At 48.7% G+C, this 19,709-nt stretch overlaps 1 protein-coding gene across 5 annotated transcripts in view; it reads right to left on the reverse strand.

The window, feature by feature from the left end:
* Nucleotides 1-19,709, reverse strand: part of PITPNM2 (phosphatidylinositol transfer protein membrane associated 2) — a 284,066-nt gene that overhangs the window by 202,805 nt on the left and 61,552 nt on the right. The window contains exon 1 of one of the 5 annotated variants that reach the window (XM_043978371.1): nucleotides 17,715-17,873. The exons of the other annotated variants lie outside the window; for them this stretch is intronic. The gene's annotated coding sequence lies outside the window, so the exon portion shown is untranslated. Of the gene's footprint in view, nucleotides 1-17,714; nucleotides 17,874-19,709 lie in introns of those variants that run through there. 5 annotated transcript variants of the gene reach the window in all.

Below are 19,709 nucleotides of genomic sequence, written 5' to 3' on the forward strand. Positions count from 1 at the left end.
GATCTGCATGAATGATGCATCCCCCTCCCCAGTAGGATATAGGCCCCCTCAGGAGAGGGACTGTTGGTTTGTTTTGTTTTGATAGTTTTTGGTCTGGAAGCTAAAATCCCAGGTCGTATCCCTGCCCCTGTTCCTTTGAATCCCTAGAGTCAATCACTGTGCCAAGCATAGCGTAGATCCTTTTTTAAAAAAAAGCTTACTGAATGTAATTTAAAAGCTCCCCACACTGCAGATGGATGCTAGAGCCAACAGCCGAAGGCTCCTGTGGTTTCGGACAATAAGGCTTGCTCATTCTTTTTTTTTTTTTTTTTTTTTAGTGAGGCAGTTGGGGTTAAGTGACTTGCCCAGGGTCACACAGCTAGTAAGTGTTAAGTGTCTGAGGCTGGATTTGAACTCGGGTACTCCTGACTCCAGGGCCGGTGCTCTATCCACCGCGCCACCTAGCTACCCCAGGCTTGCTCATTCTTGATTTCTGTCCCCCAAGGGTGCCCAACACAGGGTGGGCACCAGGACTTATGTGGAGTATGCCCTGCCTCCAATCTATAGGGACATTCCAAAGCTATATTTTGCATGAGCTGCTTACCTTGATTTCAAAGGGGTGGGTTCAGACGCCCGGGGACCCAAGTCTCTATTCTTTGCCAAAGTTTTGCCTGTAATCAGGATGCCTGCCACCAGATCAGTGGCCATGCCTTAGCTTTACAGGAGTAATAAGCAGACTTCCCACAGGGGTTGTTAATTAAGGCAGGTGGGGGAGAGAGGGAGTTGAGCTTGGTCCTCCACCCAATTATCTTTTACCAGAATAGCAACCTTTATTAAAACTCAACATCACAACCTTAACTAGGATTAAAATAACTACACTGGAAAAGAGAGACAAAAAAGAGGCAGGAGAGTATACAGAGAAGAGACATGGATTTGGATCCTGCCCCTGCCACCTAACAGCTGTATAACAATGGGCAAGTGATTTTCCCTCTCAGCCCTCAGTTTCCTCATTTGTACAAACAGAGGATTGGACTGAGTGGTCTCTCTGCTCTCTTCCAGCTCTAAATTCTAGGATATATAACACATTTCTTTAAATGTTACCAGTGCTTTCCTCATGACAACCCTCTGAGGTAGAGGAGTACAAGATGTACTAGCCCTGGGGAGGCTCTGGGAAGGAAAGAGACATGCCCAAGGTCACACAGCAAGTTTCAGGGCTAGGTTCATTAATAAAATTAGGACAAGATTTAAGGAAACAGCTGGGGACCTTACTCAACAATCCCTTATTGCTAAATGGTCAAAACACATGAACAGGCAATTTTCAGAAGTCGTCAAAGCTATCTATAATCATATGAAAAATTCTCTAAATCACTAATAATGGTGAAATGCAAATTAAAACAATTTTCAGGTACCACCTCACATCTCTCAGACTGACATAACAGAAAAGGAAAATGACAAATGCTGGAGGGGACATGGGAAAATAGGTGCATTAATGCATTACTGGTGGAGTTGTGAACTGAGCCAACCATTCCGGAGAATAATTTGGAACTATGCCCAAAGGGCTATAAAACTGTGCATACCCTTTGACCCAACAATACCACTGCTAGATCTGTATCACAAAGAGATCAAAGGAAAAGGAAAAAGGACCCATATGTACAAAAATGTTTATGGTAGCAAAGAATTGAAAATCAAGGGGATGCCCATTCTTGGAATGCCCTCATTAGCCTTTTTTTTCATTGCTTGAACTCTTTCTGATTCTTTAAAGGTCAACTCGAATAATGATTATAAATAATAGCAAACATTTATATAAAACTTTAAAGCTCTCAAAGAGCTTTACAGACATCTCATTTTATCCTCACAACAACCCTATGGTTTGGTGTTATTGTTATCTTTCATTTTATATTTCAGGAAACTGAGGCAGACAGAGGTTAAGTGACTTACCCAGAGTCACCTAGCTAGTAAGTACATGAAATACCACCTTCTCCTGGAAGCTCTCCTTATAGAAGCATAGTTTAGAGTAGGAAAGAACCATAGAGGTCACCTAGTCCAAACCCCTCATTTTATTGATGAGAGAATTAAGGCCCAGAGCTAGAGTAATTTGCACAAGATCTTTCTTAAATTAAAAACCAAACCTTCACCTCCCTCCACTGACAATTTCCCTCTCAGACAAAGAAAGAAGGGAGTAAGCATTTATTGAGTGCCAACTGCATGCCAGGCACCATGCTAAGATCTTTACAGATATTATCTCATTTGATCCTCACAACACTGAGAAATAGGTGCTATTATGATTTCTATTTAACAATTAAGGAAACTGAGGCAGACACAGGTTAAGCAACTTGCCCATGATAACACAGTTATAAGTATCTGAAGAAGGATTTGAACTCAGGTCTTCCTAACTCAAGACCCAGCATTCTATCCACTGTAACACCTAGCTTCTTCAGACCTCAGGTAGCATTTAGTCTGATGCAGTTTTCTGGTTTTTTGTTTTGGGGTTTGTTTGGTTTTTGGCAGGGCAATGAGGGTTAAGTGACTTGCCCAAGGTCACACAGCTAGTAAGTGTCAAGTGTCTGAGGCCAGATTTGAACTCTGGTCCTCCTGACTCCAGGGCCAGTGCTTTATCCACTGCGCCATCTAGCCGCCCCCCATTATAATGATTCTACCCCTTCTAATGCAGTTTTTATGGGAAACCGTATTTTATAGTTTATCTATGTCAGCATCTTATCTTCCTACCAGACTAAAAACTCCATGAGGAATCCAGTCTTATCTAACCTTTTTCTGCAATAGCCCCGCCCCCAACAAAGTACACTGTACACAGTAGGTGATTAATAAATGTTTGTGGAACTTGAAAAATGTTTTTCTCACTTCCATCCTAGGGTTACTTCCACTGGTGGGTCAAACTCTTCTCCTGAGCCAACCTAGGTTCCAATCCAGATTCTGTTGTGTCCCTATGGGACCTTGGAAAAATCACTCTCCCTCTCCCAGTCTTATTTTTTCCCTTTTTTAAAAAAATGAGGTGGCTGCATCAGATGACCCTTGAGATCCCCTCCAGGTCCAGATCTCTGCTTCTAGGATCCCGTAAGTGCAGACCGGGCCTTCCCCCTGCATTCCTTCCAACTTGACCAAGCAAGAGGCAGGACAGGACTAGGCCAAGAAACCCTCTAGGGTGTCATAAAACAAAAACCAAAGGGACTCCAGAGACCAAGTTACCTTTTGTTTTCAACTGGGAAATTCCCCAGACCCATGAAAGATCTAAAGATGCCTTTGTCTTTGGTAAAGTTCTTTATGTGTTGAAAAGCACTGCTCATTTCAGAAAGTCACGGATACTTTTCAAAGTATTGTAACTGCTTCTTAGCCCAAACACCTTTTCCCCAGAGATCTGGGGTCATCAATTCAACAGGCTTTCATTAAGAATCTACCAAGTGACAAGTACTGTCTTAGGCTCAGAGAAAAAGGGAAACCGGACCCTGCCCTCAAGGAGTTTACTCTCTAACGGTCACTTGCAGTTGCTAAGAACACACTTTGTAGATAAAATAGCTCTTAAAAGTGGATGGTGATAAAAACAACCTTTGAAAAAGAAGAGAGAGAGTACCTGGGATCTGGGCCCCTCTCCATCACTGATTTTCTGTGCGAAGGGGAAAGCCTCAGCCTATTTGTAAGATGGCTGGGAGGCACCAACTGCTCTCTACAATCCCTTCCAGGTGGGATCTGGCTGAGCAGAGCAATGAGGGTTAAGTGACTTGCCCAGGGTCACACAGCTACTAAGTGTCAAGTGTCCGAGGCTGCATTTGAACTCAGGTCCTCCTGAATCCAAAGCCCGTGCTCTATCCACTGTGCTACCTAGCTGCCTCCCAGGATCTGGCTATATTTTAAAGGTCCTCTCAGGTCTCATGGTCTCTTGTTCTAAAGTTCCTTCCTTCTTTGAGGCCCCTCCCAGCTCTGACATTATCTGTTCTAAGGCCCACCTCCTTCAACTCCAACATTCTATTTTCTAAGGGCCCTCTTGGCTTTGACGTTCTATATTCTAAGGGTCATCCCTTCTCTGGTCTCTGTTCCAAGGCCCTCCCAGCTCTCAGCATCCAGGAAGGCAAAAAAACCCAGATGAGACCCCAGGAAAAAAAAAAAAAAACACCACACACACAAAAACAAACAAACAGCCAAACAGCCCAGCCTCATGACTCACAGTCCTTGACCAGAAGAAACAATTCCCCTTTTCCCCTGGGTAAGATTTCAGGCAATTGCTTTCTCTCGCTCTCAAGCTTAGATTTACTAATGCATGTCTGACGAGGTAACTGAGTACTTTCAGGATATGTGATTTCACTCTTGTAGGTCCTCCTGCCACCCCAACGGAGCTCACACCTTAACTCTAGGTTGAGTCCTAAATATATTACACCATTATTCACACATTTAACAACTGAGTTTCACGTGTAAAAATGTTTCTGTTTAAAAAAACAAACAACTATTGAGATGTTGTGTGTTTTTTTCAGATCACTATGGTTAGAAGCAGTGTTGGGGTTTGGGACAAATAGAAAGGAGGAGGAGAAGAAAGAGAGAAGAGGAAAATGGGGAGGGAAGGGGGAGAGGGATAAGGGCAAGGGAGTTGAGACCCAGCAAGGCAGAAGAAACACAAGCTTCAGCTTTCAGCCCCAGTTCTTGCTCAGGGGTTAGAGGTCAAGGTCACAAGGTTCCATTTCCAGGTTTGGGCCCAGAGCCTTGCTCTGTTCTCTTGGACAATAGAAAGTGTTGCTCAGATCTAAGGGCTGACTGCTGTTCTTTCAAGGGCCCCCAATTTCCCCTATAACCACGCCCTCCCAGCTCACACAAGCCTGTTCTCAGTGACCCAAGGGGCTCAGGTGAGAGGGGAAGCATGGGGGGGGGTCAAGAGAACCGGTTTCAAGCCCCAGCTCTGGCCCTTAAACCTGTGTGACCCCGCCCCCCCCCCCCAGTTATCCCCTTTTGTAAAAAGAGAGATGGCCTCAGGGATTCCTTTGGATTCCTGCATTCTAGGAGGCCAGGATTCCATGCCGGCAGAAGAAAGGCTCAGCAAGTTGTGAAACAGCAAGCAGAGACCTTTGTGTCTGAGTGGGGAGTGAGTGAAGGAGAGGGACAGCAGCTCCCAGTGCCAAGAAAGCTGGGCTTGGGGTTGGAGGGCTGGGGGCTGCCCAGGGCTGCCCCTTCTGAAGGATACCATATTTGTAAAGTTCATAGGCACACAATAGGTGCCTAATGAATGCTCTCTGCCCTCCCCCCCCCAGGCCCTCAAGCTTGGGTGGGGGGAGGACCCACAGACCCCAGCCCCCCCTCCCAAGAGTTTGCTTGCGGGGAGGGGGGAGGCCTCAAAGCATCTCTCAAATCTGAGAAAAGCAACAAACTCGTACAGACCAGGGAACTATAGGCCTTCTTGGTTTTTGGACCCTTAGGATGGCTCTAAAAAACAAAACAACAAAACAGAACCAACTCCAGCTTCAAAAACTCCACACCCCCGTACACAAGAAGATGAGCATTTGGCACCGATTTTGGAAACCACAGTGGAAAAACACCAGCTCAGAAGTCAGGAGACCCAGGCTGAAAGAGAGCCTGGTTCCTACTGGTGTGTCCTTGGGTTGGTCACCTTCCTTCCTGGAGCAGATGCCCTCTGAGGCGGGCACTCTTCCAGCTCTCAGTGACAGCACCCTGTCCTTTGTACAGTGCCAGAGGAAGCCAGAGGTTAAACAAGTCTCAGGCGGTGGCGACACCTCCTCCAAGAGGCCTGCCTGGATTCTCACCCATTCTCCCCTGGACCTGCACTCCCAGGATTTACTTCTCTGGGAGCTAGCAGCACCCACACACCCACTCCCTAAGGGCACCTTGGGTCCTCCAAAGCAGTAAGTGCTTAAGCAATACCTGGGGGACAACAGGAGGGGAAGGGCTGGGGAGCAGCCCACACCCGCACCAGCAGACTCACTCATTGGCTTGCAGTAAGAAGAGGGGCCATTATTTATGGATTTTCTATGAATGCGCTGCACGGGCACTTGGCACTTTCACTTTCGGAAGGCCACCCGAGCTGCAGCCTCCCCCTCCCTCCCGGCCTTCCTCAAAGGGGCTGGCAGAAGGGGCCAGGCTCTCACCAGCCCTGGTTCGTGACCAGCAGAGGCACACCAGCGATATTTTATTCATACTGAGTTCACAGGATTCTCTGCTGCTGCATCCTCTCCCAGAGAGGAGATTCTTTCGGGAGCTGGGCTTGGCCCCCTCCACCACCCCCATGGCCTCAGATATTGGGAGATGGGGAGGAGGCAGAGAAGGGGAGAAAGACAGGGAGGGAGAATGACAGGAGAAAGGGAAGGGAAAGCAGGAGAGAGAAGGGAAAGTGATACAAAGGGAGAGAGAAAGAGGGAGGGAAGGAGAAGAAAAAAGGGGGGAGAGAGGAAGGGAGAATGAGAGAAAAAGAAAAGAGAAAGGGAGGGAGAGAAAGAGAGAGGAGGAGGGAGAGAGAATGGGAGAAAGAAGATGAGAGAAAAAGAGAGGAGGGAGGGAATGAGAAAAAAGGAGGGAAGGAATGGGAGAAAAAAGAGAGACAGGAAGGAAAGAGAAAGAGAGAGGGAAAGAGAAGGAGAGAAAGAGAAGGAGAGAAAGAGAGGAGGAGGGAGAGAGAATGGGAGAAAGAAGATGAGAGAAAAAGAGGAGGGAGGGAATGAGAAAAAAGGAGGGAAGGAATGAGAGAAAAAGAGAGACAGGAGGGAAAGAGAAAGAGAGAGGGAAGGAGAAGGAGAGAAAGAGAATGAGAGAAAAGAGAAATGAGGGAGAGAGAGAATGAGAGAAAGAGAGGAGGAGGGAGAGAGAATGGGAGAAAGAAAATGAGAGAAAAAGAGGAGGGAGGGAATGAGAAAAAAAGGAGGGAAGGAATGAGAGAAAAAGAGAGACAGGAGGGAAAGAGAAAGAGAGAGGGAAGGAGAAGGAGAGAAAGAGAATGAGAGAAAAGAGAAATGAGGGAGAGAGAGAATGAGAGAAAGAGAGGAGGAGGGAGAGAGAATGGGAGAAAGAAAATGAGAGAAAAAGAGGAGGGAGGGAATGAGAAAAAAAGGAGGGAAGGAATGAGAGAAAAAAGAGACAGGAGGGAAAGAGAAAGAGAGGGAAGGAGGTGAGAAAGAGAGAGAATGAGAGAAAAGAGGAATGAGGGAGAGAGAGAGAATGAGAGAAAGGAGAGGAAGAAAATGAGAGAAAAAGAGAAATAGGAGAAAAGGAGGAAGAGAGGGACAGAGGGAGAGAGGGAAGGGGGAGGGGGAAGAGAGACAGAGGGAGAGTAAGGAGAGAGAAGAAGAGAAAGAAAGCTAACTTGGCTGGCATTTTTCTTGGTGCACTTCCATCCTAAACAAGGTTCAGACAGCTGAGACTGCCCGGGGCTGGGGAGAGATGGATGGTTAAAAAGAACACAAACAGGTCGGCATTTCTGCTCCTGAGCTGGCCTGGACAGAGCTTCAGGCCAGGAGGTGTGCGTCCCAATGCCCTCTCCTGTCTCCTAGTCCAAGCGCTAAAAATCCCCACTGGAAAATTCTTGAGTCGTGAGTGGTGCCATGCCCATGAAGCACAGGCCTGGCCACGGGAGCCTTGGGTCAAGACTAAACTGCTCCTTGTGAAAAGGGCCTTCGAATGTCAGGAGCTGATGGGGAGGGGGGTGGGGTGGAGTGGAGCAAAGCTGACCCTTCCCCCGGCCTGATGCTTCCTCTCCAGCAGGAGGGATGATGCTTAAATTTCACAGGTTGGGACAAGCTCTATGGGATGAATCCTTCCAGCACCCTTTCCCCATCAAGGCCCAATCAACAGTTTTTTTTAAATGTCCCTTTTCCTTTTGCTATTATTCCAAAGGCTAACAAGGCCCTCCACCTTCCCTAGTTGAAGGTGAGTACACATCCTTCACTAGTACTAGGGGAAGGCAGGCAGCCTGTGGGTACACACAGGTGGTTTAGGAAATGCATAGTGGATAGAGCATTGGCCCTGGATTCAGGAGGACCTGAGTTCAAATTTGACCTCTGACACTTAACACTTACTAGCTGTGTGACCCTGGGCAAGTCATTTAACCCCAATTGCCTCACTAAAAAAAAAAAAAGATTGCTTGGGGAAATGCATCAAGGTGGGAGAGGCAGAGAGAGGGAGAGGGAGAGAGAAGAGAGAAAGGAGAGGAGGAAGAGGAAGAGGGAGAGAGAAGAGAGAAGGGAGAGAAGAGAGGGAGAAAGGGGGAGAGAGGGAAAGACAGAGAGACAGAGACAGAGAGAGAAGGCTCAGTTCTGCCACACCACATGGGTTGGGCACAATTTTATCAGACTTATTTATAGAAAAGCACCCAGTCACCAGAACAAGGAAACATGCATTCCAACCCTGCCCACCTCTCCTTCAACAAGGGCTTCTCAATAGATTTCTCTATTTATAGCCAGAAGACGTTCGGAGGACGCCCAGACCAAGAATAAGCCCAGTTCTGGGAAGGAGAGGGGGAAATGTTCCCCTATCTCCTCGGCTTACCTAACCCCCACACAGTAAGCAGTCACCCACATCTGCAGGTCTGGTGAGAGCTAATGCAGAACAGCTGGACTGGGGAGGCGGCCGGCCACCCTCCAGATGGGAACACCGTAATCCTTCCTCCCCAACTGTGACAGCCCTCTGTAGCTAGCCAGGGGCCAAGCCAGAAACCTTTAAACACAGCTGTCAGGCAGCTAAGACCAAAGGTAGCACAGTTAGCTGCCCGCCTTCGGCAGGCACACTCAGGAGCAATGTGGCTGACCGGGCAGTTTGGCAGAGGGCTCTAGGGACCATATAGATGAGTGATGCCAGTTTGGGAGTCACATGTAAAAAAAGGAGGTCACCCAGCCAAGTGCAGGGTGTCTGGAAGGCCTCCCCAGCTGGAAACCTTACACCTAGGCCATGCTACTCTCCCAAAGAGCTATTTTCAGCGGCCAAAATAGTAACTCTGTTTCCTGTTTTCCCCATCAGCGTCCTACCACCTTGCAATCAGGAAGGTCAGAGGGGCTGATACATGCGAGACAAGACCAGGACAATGTGATGAGGCATTTGGGGGAATGGTCATGGGATCCTAAGTCTAGAAATGGGAAGGACTTTTGAGATCATCTGAACCAGCCCCCTTATTTTACAGAGGAGACAAAACCGAGGCCTGAGAAGGAAGAGAAAGGGCTCTGCCCAAGGCCCTACACATGATGGGGAGGGCCAGGGTTTGAACCGATCCAACAGGGGAAGATGGCTTTGGCAGAACCCCCAATGGCTCATGTGGTTGAGAGGGAGGGAGGGAGGGGAGCCGAGGTCACAACTGGAAGAGACCTGGGGGGTCACTGACCCCAGCGCTCTCCTTTTATAGCTGAGAAACACGAGGGTTAGAGAGCAACTTGTCCAAGGTCAGACAACCAATAAATGACAGGGGTGGAGTTTGAACCCAAGGAACCACGGCCCCAGCGGCCCCAGCGGCTATGAGGAAGACCGAGGCAAGCCTGCAGAGTCAAGACTGGCTGAGAGTGTTAAAAGAGATGGGAGGGGAGGGGGGCAGGGAAGAAGATAGTGGGGAGGAAGGGAAGGGAAGAGAAAAGAGAGGAAGAGAGGGAAGCATGGGAAGAGGAGAGAAGGGAGGGGAGGAAAGAGAGAAGAAGGAAGAGAAGAGAGGAGAATGAGGAAAGAGAAGAAGAAGGGAGAGAAGAGAGAAGGGAGGAAAGGGAAGAGAAGAGAAGAAAAGGAATAGAGGAAAGAAGGAAGAAGAGAGAGGAGAGAAGGCAGGGGAGGGAAGAAGAGAGGGGAGAAGTGAGGGGAAAGGAGAGAGAGAACAGGATTTAGAACTGGAAAAGAGCTCCCAGAGATCCCTAGTCCAAATCTCTCATTTTACAGAAAACTACAAAGGAACAAGGAGTCACCCACAGGTAGCAAGGGCACAGCTGGGATTTGAACCCAGATCAAGCCCCCATGAGTTCAATGTCTGCAGAGTGCAGAGCATGAGCAAGGTCAGAAGAGAGCCCCCACCCAAGGGGGGACTTGGGGGAGGGGGAGTCACACAGCCCTGTGCTCTGGGCTTCCAGGCTGAGCAGCCCCCCTCCCTCCTAAGGCTCCTGGGAAGAGGGACACCTGCAAACCAAGGTGCCCTCCCAGAAATTCCAAGAACCTACTGTCCTGCGGAAGCCCTCCCCTGCCTGCCTGCTTGCCCTCCCTCCCTCGCTGGGGAGGAAACATCCTTCGCTACCAACTTACTCACCCAAAGAAAAGGCCGAGTAACACGCTGGGGATCAATACATTTTGCCTCACTCCATCAAACTGGGCTTAGTCTCTGCGGCTGAGTGCTTGTTACTTAACCATATCTCAGATACATCCATAGGCACAATTATCAGAATGGGATGTAGAGGAAATGGGCGTAGGAGCGCTTTTCTGGAGACACCCATAATCAATGAGGGCAATTTCCTAGTCATCACTCCCCAACAGCTCGTTTATCACAAGGGGTGGCTGAAAGAACATTTCACAATCTACGGACTCCAACTGAGCTGCCTTGTGTTTCACTTTGTTTGGGGGGGAGGAGGGAGAGGAGAGGAAGAAATTGAGACTCCACTGAAGAGATCAAAAGGGACCTTCCTCTGGTGATGTCACCCCTGAGAAAATTCGAGTTCAAAGCTTGCCTCCATTTACTATCCACATGACTCTGGACCAATCATTTCCCTTCCTCGAGTCTCTCTTATCTCTTCTATAAAATGGGGAAGAGTTCACTAGACCACAGGTGTGTAACTCCTGGGTGTTCATAATGAAAAACAAACCAGATTAAAACGTAACTGGGAAACATTTAGCAAAATAAATAAAATACAATAGAACACAGATAATATATCAATCAATCCATAAACATTTAAGTGCCTGGCACATGGGCAGGTGTTGTGCTAAGTGCTGGGCATACCAAAGAGGCAAAAGACACTTCCTTCCCTCAAAGTGTTTACAATCTAATGGGGGCCACAAGATTCAAACAAATATGTGTGCGAGCTATATACAGGATAAATAGGAAATAAATAACAGAGAGAAGACACCTGAAGGAAACCTCACAGCTTAATGACTCTATCTGACACCACTGGGATGGCTAGGTGGCGCTATAGTGTATAGAGCACCGGGGCCTGGAGTCAGAAGACTCATCTTCATGAGTTCAAATCTCACCTCAGACACTTACTAGCTGTGTGACTCTGGACAAGTCACTTCAACCTGTTTGTCTCGATTTCCTCATCTGTAAAATGAGCTAGAGAAGGAAATGGCAAAATACTCCACTATCTTTGCAAGAAAACCCCAAACGGGATCATGAAGAGTCAGACACAACTGAACAACAACAAATCGACAATCGCACTTAACTGACCAATCAACTGATCAACACGCATTTATTCATTGCAATAGAAAAAAAAAATTATGCATTTGGAGTCAAAAGACCTGGGATCAAATACTGACGTTGCCACTTACTGGCTATGTGAGCTTGCGAAAAATCACTTAGACACTATGGGCCTCAGTTTCCTCGAATGTCAAAAACAAGGTCAGGCTAGAAAAGGTCCCTTTCAGCTCTAAAGCTCTATGCTTATGATCTGATCCCACAAAGCAGGAGCTCCGCTAGGACCTAGAACCCAATCAGACCCTCCCTTCCCTGATAGAAAGTTCTATGCATTTCTGAGTGCAAGGATGAACCTTTAACTCTCTTCAGTTCAGGCCTGGGACCTGCATTGACACAGCTGTTTTTATTCTTGAAATTCTTGACTGAGAAAGTCTCCTCCTGGGTGTGATTCTGGGGGAGAATGCCTTAAACTTACAAATTATCAATAATGCCCAGGCTTGTGATTTCACTGATAGAAACAATTGCCCAAGTGAGGAAATGCTCTCTCCCAATACAAATCAGCACTTTTTCCTGCAACTTCTGGCCTCAGAGAGAAACCCCACATTGCTTGGCATGGACTGTAAGACATAGCGAATGCCTTAGCTGATTTTGCTGAGCTGCTTCCTCCACCCCTTCCCCTTTCTTTTTTCAGTCCTTGTCACATAGGATGGCAAACTGTGTAGGGAAGGGGATACATTCATATATTTGGAAATGACGGTGAAGTAAACACAAAAGGCATCGATTTTTTAAAAAAGGGGCGGGGGGGGGGACAGCTAGGTGGCATAGTGGATAGAGCACAAGCCCTGGAGTCAGGAGGACCTGAGTTCAAATCCGACCTCAGACACTTAACACTTACTAGCTGTGTGACCCTGGGCAAGTCACTTAACCCCAATTGCCTCACCACAAAAAAAAAAAAAAAATTTTAAAGGGGAGGGGGGAATCGAGACCACAATGGCCTTGCAAATAAAAGAAACAATTTACCAGCCCACATTTTCTCTTCCTTCCATCTCCTGGACAGCACAGGAGAAATCGCAAGAATGAAATATTGTCACCTACCCAGGCTGAGGGATATTCTGATGACCTCCATACACCAATCTCCTTCCCCACAGTACAGGATATGCACTTTCTGACCCTCCTGGTCCCTAGATACCACCGACTTTTTCAAAGGTCTCTGCCAAAAGCCAATGCCACTTGCAAGCACCCGAGCCTGCCCCCTCTGTTTCAAAAGGCAAAAACCACTGTTTGCAAAATACCAGCATGGTGTGTGTTTGCATTCTGTAGATCCAACAGAAAAACAAGAACCTGGCTAGGCTGTTTTGCACGGACAGATGGGACCCTAGGCCAGCTCAAGAACACTGGGCCTTAGGACAAAACCCAGGGCCAGAGACAGGGAAAGCTGCATCCTGTCAATCAGCTCTGGCTTTCCAAGTCCCTCCCACTTCTCTCCATTAGAGCAGGAGGCTGGCTCCACAGCTGCAGGGCTTGGCCCATCTGCTCCACACCTGGACTCTTCCTGCCTTCTGCGGGACTACCCTGTAACGCTATGGCCTCAGGGGCCCCAAAGCCCCCCAGCTGAGAGGGGGCAGGTCACAGTGCGGGGAAATCCTGAAGCGGAAGTCACCAGCCTCAAGACCACCTTGGGGGCTGGTAAACACCACCAACGATGACAAAGACGACACCCCCGCCCCTCCCTCCCCTCTCCCCCCAACACTGAATCACACTCAGGAGGAGGCTTCCCAATCAAGAGTTTCAAGAATAAAAGCAACTGTCTCAAGGCTCACAGGTTCTTGGGATGTGGGAGGGAGAGCAGGGAAGATGCCACAAACTGTCATCTTCCCCCTCCCCCTCCCCACCCCTCTGAGTAGGTCACTGTTGCCAGGGAAGGAGGGAGGACACCCCGAAACTTTTCACCACAATCAATTCAATTCAATTCAACCAATATTTACAAAGCACTTGCAGTGTTCCAGGTACCCGCACTGGGTGTGCAAAAAGAAAACCTTTCTAGGTATATGTATGTGTATATATATGTGGATGTGTGTGCACATAGGTGTGTAGACACACACACACACACACCATACCACATAGTCCCTGTCCTCAGGGAGTTTACATTCTACAGAGGGCTGGAAACTGAGGCCAGACAGCCATAAGGTAGTAGTGACTTGGTGTGAGAGAGAAAAGGCAGAGAGAGGGATGGAAAGAAGGAAGGAGAGGAAAAGGAGGAAGAGACAGAGAGAAAGAGAGGGAGACAGAGAGAGAAACAGAGAGACAGAGAGAGACGGGGGTGGAGGGGAGAAAGAGAGAGAGAGAAGGAGAGAGAGAGACACACACAGAGACAGAGAGAGAGAGGGAGAGACAGAGAAGGAGAGACAGAGAGACACACACAGAGACAGAGGGGGGGAGAGACAGAGAGGGAGAGAGAGACAGAGACAGAGGCAGAGAGAACACTAAGCCCATTCCCAAAGAGGTCTGTACAACATGGGAACTGGAAAGTTCTCAGCAGGACCACGAGCAAAGGTTTTAAATTACAAAGTGTTTCAGCAAAAGCCCAAAGTCAATAAAGCCCCAAAGACCCAGGGAATAGTACCAGGGGGAGAGAAGCCCTGACAGAGAAGAGCACTGGGGCCGGAAGAAGGCAGGCAGGGATGGAGGTTTTTGAAGCTGAAGAAGCCGTGATAGCTGCTCTTGCCCAGGGGGAAGCTGTAAAAGGCTCCCAGCATCAGGCGGCCACAAGGCCGGCCCAGGGTCTCCTCTGTGCTCTGTTCTCCAAGCGTCGTTGAGATGACAGAGTCCAGACAGCTCGCCCTCTTGCCCTGGCTCTGGGCTCTCCCTTGGAGGGGCCGGGCCCTGGTCCATGCCCAGAGAGAGTTGACTAGAGCTGGCCTCAAGTAGACCTGAAGATGCCCACCCTCGTTTGGGAGGAGGGTGATGGGCGACAGATGAAGTGGAAGCTTCTGGCCCAACTTGATGCCTGCCCTAGATACAAAGCATCGGGAGGAAAGTGGGAGAGCAGGGCTGGATGGTCCACACACTACTGGAGAGTTAAGTTAACCAGCCATTGGTGGGGTGAGGTATGGGAAAGGAGAGGAGTTTGGAGGCTACAGAGCCTTAACATGAAGGAAAATCCTGGCATGCACAGAGTGAAAGCATTTCTTCAAGCGAGGTAATGTGGTACAGGACCTGGGTTCAAATCCCACTTCAGACACTTACTACCTGTTTGATCCTGGGCAAGTCGCTTAACCTCCGTTTGCCTCAGTTTCCTCATCTGTAAAACATCGGTGCCTTCCATCTCTAAATCTGTCATCCTTCTAGAGAATACTGGTGAACAGAATCAGCAATACCGGAGCTGAGGTGAAAGGACCCAAATGGAAATCCCATCGCTGTGTAGTCTTGGGCAGGTCATGCCATTGTTCTTATCCGCAGAACAATGGGGTTGGATGAGGTGGCCTCAAAGGTCCCTCCTTGCCCTATAGAGACATCTATGGTCTTACAAATCACACCTTCTAGGGCTCTCAGTTTGCTCATCTATAAAATGGGAGGGGGAATTGGGCCAGGGGCCTTCTGAGGGCCGGACCAGCTCCAGAACAAAAGAAAACTGATCACCCTCCAACCAGAGAAGGGCTGGCTGAATGCCCCACTGTGGCTCCTTTCCAAAAAGAACCACCTTTTAACAAGAAACAAGTGAGTAAGAGTCACGGGATCATCAGACCACCCACCTGTTTAGAGCCAGAGTGTCATGGCGTCCAATCCTTTCATGTAACAGATGAGCAAAGTGAAGGTGAGAAATTAAACAGCTTGTGTCCTGTAAGGGTCACATGGGCAGAAAGGGGTCCTTCAGGTGAGGCAGGAGCCCAGGGCTCCAGGGGGAAGAGCATCAACCACCAGCCAACGTCCCCCAAGAGGACTGTGGGAATGGAAGGGGGTGAGGCCCAAAGAAGGACTGGTCCCTCTCAATTCGACCAGTCTCTGGTACTATAACTATGTACCACCCTGTCCTAGGCACTGAGGGAGTGGACAGTTAGGAAACAGAAAGCAGGAATCTGGCTCCCTTGCATTCTTATTTCAGGAAATTCCCCCATTGCCCGTTTGTGGGTGTTGGGAAAGATGATGGTGGGATCGCAGCACTAGAAGGCACCTTATACACAGCTCAGTCGGTCCTCATTTTACGAAGAATGGAACTGAGGCCCAGAGAGGGAATGTGTTTTGGCTTAGATCAAAGAGCCGGTACATGGTGGTCTGCCCCTCTGCCCTGTCACCTGGCCTGGGCTGGCTTGGCCTGGCCTGGGCTTCACGCTTTCTTCCTCACCCTCTCCCCAGCTTGGTGGTGGCCCTGATAAACTACAGCTGGTGAGGGTCACTCTCTACCACAGAAACAAAACACAAGGGAGGAGGAAGGGCCAACTTTTTAATCTGGAATGAGAGAAGAAAGGGAAGGGGAGACAAGAGAGGGAGAAAAAAAGTGGGAGGAGGGAGGAGAAGGAAGAGAGAGAAGGAGGGAGAGAAGAGGGAGGGGAAATAGGAGAAAGATGAGGAGGAGAGGGAAGAGAGCAAGGGAAGAGTGGGAAGGAAGGGAAGGCAAGAGGAGAAAGAGGGGAAGAGAAAGAAAGGAGAAGGGAGAGAAGTGGGAGGAGAAAGGAGAAGGAAAGAGAAGGGAGGGAGATGAGAAAGGAGGGGAAAAGAGAGAAGCGGGGAAGGGAGCGAAGGAAAGGAGAGTTAGGGACAGAAAACAGACATGAGGGTCCGCCCTGACCGTCCTGGGAGCTGAGCTGGCCAGGCTCCAACTGCCCCAGAAGCAGGGACAGCAAGCGAAGCCTTCTGGACACTGGATACTCGCCCTCTTGGGCCTCTGGAAGGTCAAGGGACAGAAGGCAGGAGGGCTGGGGAAAGGGGGAGGGAGTCGGCCACCATGACACTCCCACAGGAAGGCCGTGTCAGTTGAAGATGTGGTTTTTCTGAAGCGCACAGATGTCAGAGGCTCCAAACCTCCCAGAGTGGTTGCCTGTCTTCTATCAAGGGCCTCCACGCCCCATGTCTGAGACAATGGCAGGAAGCTCCCCGACCTTCCCCCAAAGCCCCCTCCCTCTGCCTGGCTCACACCTGCCTCACTCTCACCCTTCCCCACCAAAACCCCTCATTCAAATAAGAGGAATGTTGACAAAGCACCTACTGTCTGTGGGAGCTCTGAGACAGAGCCCTCGATTGGCAGCCAGAAAACCCTGGGTTTGAATGCTCTCCAGGGCACACTGGGATGTTAGCTTTTGCTCAGCAGGCTCCCTGACAGGATCCTGGAGATGATTCCAGAGAGAGCAGGCACCAATCTCCTCCTGTTATTGCTTAATTTGGATCTCTTCTGAAAAGTTGTCATCATTATCACCGCCGCCACCACCATCACCATCACCATCACCACCATTATTACCGTCATCATTATTATCATTTTTGTTACCAGTGTGCTAGGAAACTCTCTAAGATAGGAAGCTAAAGAGAAGGTCCAGATCTGCACTGGTAAAGGGGAATTTCCTCACATGGGAATCCTCTATACCAATGACACCAGTCCATTCCCCTACCCTATGCTGTTATTATTGAGTTTAGATGAGACAGGGTCCCTGTTCTTTGAAGAACTGTCAACTAGAGTGACAAGAAACCAATGCAGACAGCTATTATGTTGTTGTTCAGTCATTTTTCAGTCGTGTCTGACTCTTTGTGATCCCATTTGGTGGGTTGTTTTTTTTTTTTTAGCAGAGATACTAGAGTGGTTTGGCATTTCCTCCTCCAGCTGATTTTATAGATGAGGAAACTGAGTCAAACAAGGTCAAGTGACTTACCCAGGGTCACACAACTAGGAAGTGTCTGAAGCTTGGATTTTTAACTCAGGAAGATAAGTCTTCCTGACTCCAGGTCCAGCACTTTGTCCACTGCACCATTTTAGCTGCCCCAATAGCCATTATACACAAAGAATAACAACAGCCATTTGTCATGTTTTGTAGTTTGCAAAACCCTTCACATTGCCTCATCTGGTCCTCACAACAACCCAATAAGGTAGAATACCACAGGCATTGCTGTCCCCTGTTTTACAGATGAGGAAGTTGAGGATAAGAAATTAAACTGACGTGTCCAAGGTCCCGTGGCCAGAAAGTATCAGAAAAGAGATCTGAACTCAGATCAACACTATCTGCAATACCAGCATGAAACAAAAGACCAGGAGGCCCAAGCCAAGAGTCTCAGAGGAAACTTTTGTGTCTATTTCCGAAGGTCACAGGAAGACAGTGACCCGGTGTTTGAGCCTTCCCCCTCCTCCATCTCGGCACAACCCTCTCCCCACCCTCCGCCTCCCCACACTGCCCTCCAGCCCTTCCAGAGACAGGAAACAGCTGCACTGTTACTCACTCACACGGGTTAGAAGCTCGGGTGGAAATCACCGGCTTTCAGTGGACATTTTCAACGTTTGTCCCTTTCCACAGACGGACCCCTGGGATGCTTCCATCCTGGGTGATCGGGAAAGGTGGCAGGCAGCAGCCCAGCCTTTCAGCGGTGCTCTCACTGCCCCCATGGAAGGTCTGTGTGTTCCTTCTGAGCGAGGAGCCTCTCTCTAAAAATAAATACCCAGCCTTGTCCCCCCCACCCCCCTTCCTTAGGGGATGATGATAATATTTCACATTTATAGCAGTTCTAAAGAGGGAGGCTGTTCTTCTTCCCCTGTCTTTTACTGCCCAGAACTCTAGAGATGTGGCATTCATGCGCCAGGGCCCTTGGGCCACCCACTGGCCAGCCCCACAAGGCTTAGCCGCTGTCTCACTAAAGGACTAACTGGGCCGAGGAGGCCACCTAGGGGAGAATGTGCAGGACAGGAAGCTAGGGGAGCAGGGTGAGGAAAACACTGGCCATGCAAGACCTGGGTTCAAGTCTCACCTCGACCATTCACTAGCTATATGTCTACAGAGGAGTCCTGTTTCACAGGCCCTTCTGGGTCTCTCATTCTATTCCATAGGCATCCTGAATGTACATATGTACAGGTATATGTATGTGGATAGGTCCCCATGCATGCATGCTGCCTCCCCCCCCCCCAAGAAAATAAATTTCCTTATGCTTAATGTGATAGTACATACATAACCTATATTAGATTGCTGGCTGTCTTGGGGGGGGGGAGGGGAGGGAGAAAGGGAGAGAGAAAAATGTGGAACTAGAATTCTTATAAAAACAAATGCTGGTGGGGGCAGCTAGGTGGCGTAGTAGATAAAGCACTGACCCTGGATTCAGGAGGACCTGAGTTCAAATCCGGCCTCAGACACTTGACACTTACTAGCTGTGTGACCCTTGGGCAAGTCACTTAACCCCCATTACCCCATAAAAAACCCCAAAAAACAAAACAAAACCAAAACAACAACAACAACAACAACAACAAACAAACAAACCAAATGCTGGGGCAGCTAGGTGGTACAGTGGATAAAGCATGAGTCCTAGAGTCAGGAAGACCTGAGTTCAAATCTAGCCTTAGACACTGGACACTTACTAGCTGTGTGACCCTGGGCAAGTCACTTAACCCTCATTGCCTTGTAAAACAAGCAAACAAATAAATAAATAAGAAAGCAAGCAAGCAAACAAACAAATAAATAAATAAAAACATTTAGGGGAAAAAAGCACTTTCCTACAATTAGTGCCATCCAGCCAAGGGACAGGCCACCCGCTGAGGTGTGAGCTCTCTGGTCACCCCTAAGACACTGGCAATGCCTGTAGGAGGCTGGACCACCACTGCCAGGGCCTGGGGGAATGGGGGTGTGCCAGAGGCCATGCTCCATGGCCCGTAAGGCCCCTGCCAACCAAAGGTGCAGAGTCTCTCTCTTTAGTCTGGAGGGATAAAGAAAGGATCTCCTCACAGTCTGGCAATGAGGGTGACTGAAGGCTAAGTTAGACTTGCAGAGGGAGGAGGACCTCGGCCCCAGCTTCCACACTTTTACTTGACAGCTGTGTGAGCCTGGGATCCTGACAGCCTCTCTGAGCCTTAGTTTCCTTAATTAGAAATCAAGAGACTTAGATCAGATCTTCTCTAAGGTCCCTTTCAGATCTAAGTTCTCTGAGAACCTCTCTTAGACTCCTGGGTCTCAGTTTTCTCATCTGTAAAATGGGGCGGGGGGAACTAGAAGGCCCAGTTTTAGGCCTGTGATCCCATGATAAAATAGCTCAGGCTTATATCATGTTTGAAGGTTTGCAAGGAACTTTGCATGTATTATTTATTATTATAAAGTAGGCAGGGATTTGGGAATGGGGGGCGGGGAGAATTGGGCACTCCCAGAACTTATCTGGAGGTTAAGACAAAAAAGAAAAACTCTGAACAATAATCATGGCTGAGACCTGTATAGTAGCTTTTGATTCGAAAAGTGCTTTACCT

This window comes from Dromiciops gliroides, chromosome 1, assembly GCF_019393635.1.
Source record: "Dromiciops gliroides isolate mDroGli1 chromosome 1, mDroGli1.pri, whole genome shotgun sequence".
In the NCBI taxonomy this organism is placed as follows: domain Eukaryota; kingdom Metazoa; phylum Chordata; class Mammalia; order Microbiotheria; family Microbiotheriidae; genus Dromiciops; species Dromiciops gliroides.